The sequence below is a fragment of the Vespa crabro genome, chromosome 11 (assembly GCF_910589235.1).
Source record: "Vespa crabro chromosome 11, iyVesCrab1.2, whole genome shotgun sequence".
In the NCBI taxonomy this organism is placed as follows: Eukaryota; Metazoa; Arthropoda; class Insecta; order Hymenoptera; family Vespidae; genus Vespa; species Vespa crabro.
Window position 1 is genome coordinate 1162501 of NC_060965.1, and position 7500 is coordinate 1170000.

At 39.0% G+C, this 7500-nt stretch overlaps 1 protein-coding gene across 16 annotated transcripts in view; it reads left to right on the forward strand.

The window, feature by feature from the left end:
- The window catches only part of LOC124428213 (tyrosine-protein phosphatase Lar), a 488512-nt gene that overhangs the window by 291926 nt on the left and 189086 nt on the right, over window positions 1-7500 (forward strand). The window lies entirely within an intron of this gene.

Genomic DNA, 7500 nt, shown 5'->3' on the forward strand with positions numbered 1-7500 from the left:
ATTAAATTTTTTCTTTTTTGATTTTTTTCTTTCCCCCCTGCCCCCCCTGCCCCCGCCCCCACCCCCGCCTCCCCAGACCGTCACAATTATTTCAACTTACGTTGGTTCGATATCAAAGGATATATCTTCAACGTTAGCCACGTAATTTTCTTTCGTTTACACCGTGGAAAACGAACTTTCGCATAATGCGTCATTTTTCTTTCGTGTTACCATTTTATGCAAATGAGTAGCGTGAGTAAAGAGAATGAACGAAGAGGAAAGATAAAGAGAGAGAGAGAGAGAGAGAGAGAGAGAGAAAGAGAGAAAGAGAGAGAGAGAAAGATAATGAGAGAGAGAGAGAGAGAGAGAAAATGTATTCGTGATACATCCTAGAGAATACGAATTGCTTGAACTGGATTGTATATTTCTTTTTCTTCTTTTTCAAGATAGAAATGAAATTTTCTTCCTCTTTCCTTTCTTTTCTTTTTTTTTTTGCTTTCTTTCTTTCATTCTCTCTTTCTCTCTCTCTCTCTCTCTCTCTCTCGAGGAAAAATTCGAAATGGGACGAATTTTCGAATAACGAGAATTCTAATAAATTTTTCTTTCCTCCCAGTGGAAGCAGATTAGGTGGCGAATAGTAATTATGAAATTACATACATAAGAGAGATGGGGAATGGGTGGCAAGGGAGAGGGAGGGAAAGAGAATGTGTTCTATTTTGCAATCGAATCTTCCGCACGTGCCGCGACCGCTATTACGCGTTCATTATCGTTAAAGTTCATAATCATTTCCGCGCGGTTGACCTCTCCCACTCTCTTTCTCTCTCTCTCTCTCTCTATATATATATATATGCCATAATCGAGTTAACATTTATTAATTACTTATTACCATTATATACGTATATCCGTACGGGGTAGTAAGCGTAAAAATAGGTATCGATTGACCCAACCTAGCTGCGCTGAAATTAGAGGAAAGGCCGGAATTAGCTTTCCCCTGAGGTTATAGGTCCTTCGAGTTACACAGAGGCGTGACACGGTCAAACGATCTCCGATACTACAATGAAATAGCTCGATCTACGTTGGAACCTTCGAGAATTTCCTCTCTCTCTCTCTCTCTCTCTGTCTCTCTCTCTTTATCTGTCTCTCTATCACTCTCTAAATATTAATAATTTAAATATCCTTTAGAATAGATTAAATTGATCATACGCGATAAGTACGACACGATTTGATCGTTTGATCTCTTTTATTGTTTTATTTTTTTATTTTTTTATTTTTTCTTCAACACAATTTTATTTTCCAAAACAAATACGAGAGTAAGGGAAATGATCGTTAGGTGGTTAGAAAAACGAAGGAAATAAATTAAAAAAATAAAAAAAAAAAAAAAAAATAATAATAATAATAATAATAATAATAAAAAAAAAAAAAAAGAGAAAGAAGGATAAAAACGAAGAGATATATGTAGGTATCTATGTATGTATGTAAAAATTCCAATCGCAAAAGTTCCGAACTGGCAATTCCAACAATATGATTTCTCCCGTCCTCTTTCTCTTGCATATTTGTCGGGCTGAAAGTTACGCCGAAAATTCGACGAATTCGTCGCACCCTTGGGAACGGTACTATTCGTTCGTTCCACCCCTTCGATGGTTCTAGAACGATCGATCTTCCTTCTTTCTCTCTTTCTCTATATTTTCCCGTTTCAACGACGAACAAATGGCTTGCGTCCAGCGGGTCTTTTCTTTTTTTTTTTTTTTTGTTTTTTGTTTTTTTATTATTTTTTTCTTTCTTTCTTTTTTAACGACCTCCAATGAGCCCAAGATCGTTAATATACATACCTATCTACTCGAAATCGTACATAGCTAAGAAACTTTTTTGCTGGTCTTTATCTAGGCCTCCATACATTTCTTTTTCTTCCTTTTTCTTTTCTCACTCCCTTTCTCTTTCTCTCTCTCTCTCTCTCTCTCTCTCTCTCTCTCTCTCTCTCTCTCTCTCTCTTTCTTTTTCTCTGAAAGTTTTATAGTCTCACATAGGAAAAGTTGAATCAACTTTTTGGATTTTCAAATCGGCCATTGAATAGTGCCCCTAACTAGGAGGCAGTTAGCAGCACACTTGCGAATGCCAACGCTTTATGAATCGTTTAATTTCATTCTATTCTCAGAACTAGTTACGTATCTACCTTCCTACCTACCTAACGTTACCTACCTACCTACATATCTACCTACTAACTACCTGCGGATAGTTGTGCGGATCTCTTCGTCGACCACTTCGATTTCTCACCGTAAAATCTAAATGTGCTCTCCATCTATCTCTCTCTTTCTCTCGTACTTTTTATCGGATTTCGTTTCGTTGAGAGAGAGAGAGAGAGAGAGAGGAGAAAAAAAGGAAAAAGAGGGGAAAAAAGAAACGGGGAAATAACGGCGAAAGTACGAATTTTAGTACGAAATCATAATCGTAGAAAATTCAAGAATGGTTTTTCCGCATCGACGATAATTTTACAAGGGATAATAACCAGAAATGGATAATGGCGCATAGGTAATTACTTTTTCTTTTTTTTTCTTTTGCTTTTCTTGTTCTTTTCTTTTCTCTCTGTCTCTCTTTCACACATACACACACACACACACACACATACATACCACGATGCATCAGGAAGGATCTGTTGAGATCGCAAAAGTGAGTTTATTCGCGATTACGCGAAGGATAAATTTCGAAGATAAGGCAACGACGCGAACAGAGGAGGCGAGAGAGCTTTTCACGCTCCATTTTCTGGGAATATATCCGAGCGCATTATCGACGAACAACGCGGAATCGGAGACGTGGATGCATGCCTGTTGGTAGATAGCTACCTCTATGCATGTACATATATTTACTATATACATATATGTATACGTATGTATGTAAGTATGTATTACATATACGTATGTAGGTAGGTAGGTAGATAGATAGGTAAGTTGGTTGGTATGTATGTTGTGAACGAAACAAAAAGGATAAAGAGGATGGAACGTATTTGAGAAAATCCAGGGATGATGTGCTGTATGGAAAGATGAGACAGAGAGAGAGAGAGAGAGAGAGAGAGAGAGAGAGGAGAGGAGGAAAAAAACAGAAAATAAAGAGAAAGAAAGCCGTCGTGTGTATTCGGGAAGCGAATCGGTAAAGCCACGAGGGAGGACGACAGAGCGAGCTTAATAAAACAGAGGAAACGAGGAGGGTGTGGTCCTTGGTGGAATATGCATACATACATAGACTAGACCGGTAAGCGTAATTCAGCGTCGTTGGACATGGTGTCGTCGGAAAAGCTTCAGGTACCGCCCGTTGGTAGGAGAAAACTATGGTAGCTAGTGGAATTGGAGTAGGATACCAATGGTGTCTGTTGTTGCTACTAAAACAACGCAGTAACAGAAACAGTGAGTGAGGAGAGAAAAAGAGAGCAAAGGACGAAGGAGGAAAAGGAGGATAAAGGAAAGACAAAAGAGAAAGAGAGAGAGAGAAATAAAGAAATAAAGAAAGAAAAAAAAATGAGGTGATACCTACCTGTCGTGTCGTTGGGTGATCTTTGGACTCATTCTCGAGCAACGGCAATCTGAATAAACTGCTTGAAAGAGAGATAAAAAGAAAGAGAAAGAGAGAGAAGAAAAGCAGGGGAAAAGCATAGAGAAATCCGTCGGAGGTAGACGATGACGGTGGTACGGTAATGCCGTACCAGTTAGAGCTTTTGCGCGACGAAGAATCAAGCATAATTTCTTGGTGACAGCGTTGCTGCACGCCGGCTTTTCAACCCTTATAATATCTTCAACGCCCTCGCCGCGAACCTACCCTTGCCCCTCCTTTACCCCTCTCTCTTGCCACCGCCCACCATCGTTTTCTTTCTCTTTATCTATCTCTGACTTCCTTTCTCTTTAATGTTCTCTCTGTCTACCATTATATATATACATATATATATATATATATATATATATATATATATATATATATATATATATATCTCTTTTTGCTTTCCTTCCTACCTCCCGTTGCGCCACGCTTCCGGGAATACATTTCCATGCATTTTCCTGTGCCGTTTCCTCGCGATCCTCCATTCCTTCCCTCCATCACCGTTCTTCCTCTTCGAGGACTTTCACCTCTTCATCCTCCTCCTTCTATGACTACTACTACTACTACTACACTTCTTCCTCTTCTTCTTCCTCTTCATCCCTTTTCCATCATTTCTCCCGATTTTCCTTCCTCCGCTATCCTATTTTTTCTCTCCTTCTCTCTCTCTCTCTCTCTCTCTCTCTCTCTCTCTCTCTCTCTCTCTACGTGGCTAACAGGCTCCCGCTTTAATTACCAACTTTTCTCTGTTTTCCAGAAATTCGCACATCTCCCATTTACCTTTTTCGCGCCCGTGAAACGTTTTTCCGCTAACGCATTCTTCCTTTTCCACTTTCCACTTGGTAATACTATACACACCGGTACACGTATACCAACGAGCTCGTTCGTTAGTCTCATACTTCTGTTTGTTTAATTTTTTTTTTTTTTTATCTTTTCTCTTCTTCGTTTCCCCTTTTTTATTTTTATTTTTATTTTTATTTTCTGTTTTTTGTTTTTATTCTTTTTCTCTCCTTTCTTCTTCTTCTTCTTCTTCTTCTTCTTCATCTTCTTCTTCTTCTTCTTCTTCTTCTTCTCTCTCTCTTTCTCTATCCTAACACCGAATGATATTCCCTATACTCTCATGTTTTTCCACTAATATTATATATCTATACGATTTTACTAAAGTATATATCTCGAAAAATTTGGAGAAAATGTTTGAAGAGGGACGAGGAGCAAAGTAAGTATGTTCGAGAGTCTTCGTCCCTCTTTACATTTCCCTTAAAATATATTCACTCGGTATATATATATATATATATATATCTTTTTCTCATTCTCTTTAAAAGAAGAAAAAAAGCAAAAAAAGGAAGAAAGAAAGAAAGCAAGCAAGCAAAAAGGAAAGAAAAAAGAAAGAAGAAAGTGGGCACGTACTTCTCCAAACGACGCAGAACTTTGACTTGAAAGAGATTAGAAAGAGTTCTCGGTGGAGTTACGTTTGTAACAAACAAGTTTCTTTATAAACCTACTTCCGACACGATTTTTCCTCTAACTATCATCGAAACGGCAACGTTTCGGGGAGTTATAGTTATACAGGACGTATCGAAACTATCAACGACATTCCGATTTGATTTTTAGTTAAATATAATATAAATATCGAGACATCTATTTTATCTATCTCGAAAATCTTTCAGAGAAAGTTATGCTTTTGTTACTCTCATTCTTTCTCTATCTCTCTCTCCCTCTCTCTCTCTCTATCTCCAAGAAGTTTTCATAGCTAGTACGTGAGATAATTCCATTAGCAGAGTTCGTCTACGTCGCTTGGGATTTCTTCAAAATGTCCCAATGGAACCTCAACGTTACCTACGTTCGAACGTAAATATAAGGTAAAGAGGGACTGGGAGGATAGAGATAAAAGACAGAGAGAGAGAGAGAGAGAGAGAGAGAGAGAGAGAGAGAGAGGGCCAAGCTTGAAATAGAGAGAGAGAATAGAGATGGTTAAGTTTTCTTCTACGGTTTAACGATTTGCTCGTTTGAAGGCGAAACTTCAATCCTCTTTCCACTTCTTCTTCTTCTTCTTCTTCTTCTTCTTCTTAATTTTCCTTTTCTCTCTTCTTTCGTTTCTTTTTTTTTCTCCCTCTTTCTTTCTTTCTTTCTTTTATTTTTTTCCGAGTTTCTTCACGTCATACTTATTCCTTTATTTTCTCTCTCTCTCTCTCTCTCTCTCTCTCTCTCTTTTTTTCTTCGACATTACCTTTCGGTATGGATAGTATCCATCCAACCTTTTGCTTCCTGGTTCTAGCTTTTCATCGCGAAAGCTTTATTTACCGAGACGATGGGTAATGGATAACGCGAAGTAGATGGATAACGGCGAAGTAAACGCGTGCAGAGTCCGCGAGTTCTTTTTATCGTCAACCTTTTTCTTTTTTTCTTCTTTCTTTTTATTTTTCTCTTTTTCTTTCTCTTTTTCTTTTTTTTCTTCTTTTCTTTTTTTTTTTTGTTTCCTTTCTTTCTCATTCTTTTTCTTCCTCCTTTAACAAGAACTTTCTTCTTTGAAGAATCCGGACCTTATCTCTCAAGGATATTCAGATTTGCGACTCGTAGAAAAATGTTATCACAGTGAATAAATATGCATAGCGAGAAGCTGGCAGGACAGAGAGAAGAAGTAAAGTGAAACGTCGTGATATTATTTCACAAACAGAAAAAAGACAAACAAAAAATGTGTATATGTATATATATATATATATATATATATACTGTCTGTCATCATACATATGCAATAATGGAATTTGATGTATGATGAAAACGAAAGATATCCGATAATTTATAAAAAAAAAAAAAGAAAAAAAAAGAAAAAAGAAAAGAAAAGAAAAACAAAAAAGAGAACAAATAAAAGAGGGAGGCGAATGATAGAAAGTAAGGTGAAACAATTCGAAGTGGGGAAACGAAAGGAAATTATTCTGCGAATCGTTTAAATCAAGTTAGAAACGTCCCGGTAATCACGTTCGTTCGTTCATTAGACTATTCTGGGAGAACGAGAGAGTATAACGTAGGTAATTCCCGAAGAGATTATCGAAGACGCATCACCACGATTTCGCGTCCGGATGCAAATTGGTCCCTAGCAAGCGGCTCGCTTTGTCGTATAACGCGGAGAAAGACGAGTCGAAGCGAAATTCACGTATCGTTGAGAGATAGAGAGATAAATAGAGAGAGAGAGAGAGATAGATAGATAGATAGAGAGAGAGAGTCGCGTGCACGTGCTGTGGCACAACGGCTACGTGGTGGAGATGCGTGTGTCTAGAGAGAGACAGACAGAGAGAGAGAGATAGAGAGAGATGGAGAGGGGTAGGGTGGTGTACAGGTGCGGCACTCGGTGCACGAGGAAATTGCAACGTTCCCCGTTCGGGTCCCTCAGGTGCTCTTCGTCATCATAAAGCCTACGCCACTGGCATTGTACCCGTATTAAACCCAGCCTCGAACACGACCCTCTGATTCCCTCCCCTTGCATCTCCATCTCTATCTCCTCTACCACCACCTCCTCCACCTCTACCTCCTACTCTAACTGCTACAACCGGCATGGCCGCGAATATCCTCCTATATATTCTGCGTACGTAGCCAACGACCCTCGACCGTTCCTGGAGACCACAACGGACTACTGGTATCCGCCACCTCTCCTCTGACCTCGTCTCTTTTCTCTCTCTCTCTCTCTATCTCTATCTATCTATCTTTACCTCTCTCTCTCTCTCTCTCTCTCTCTCTCTCTCTCTCTCTCTCTCTCTCTCTCTCTCTCTCTCTCTCTCCCTTTATCTCTCATTCTCTCGGTCGCTTGTTCACCAACAGTCACCGGCTATTTAATAATCAGTATTTATGGCAAAAACTTGCCAGACGTCGGAGGCTGCCTTGTTCGGGCAGTAACCTCTCAACCTCTCCACCGGGAAACGATGTTGCTTTGAAATCTACAACCTTGAA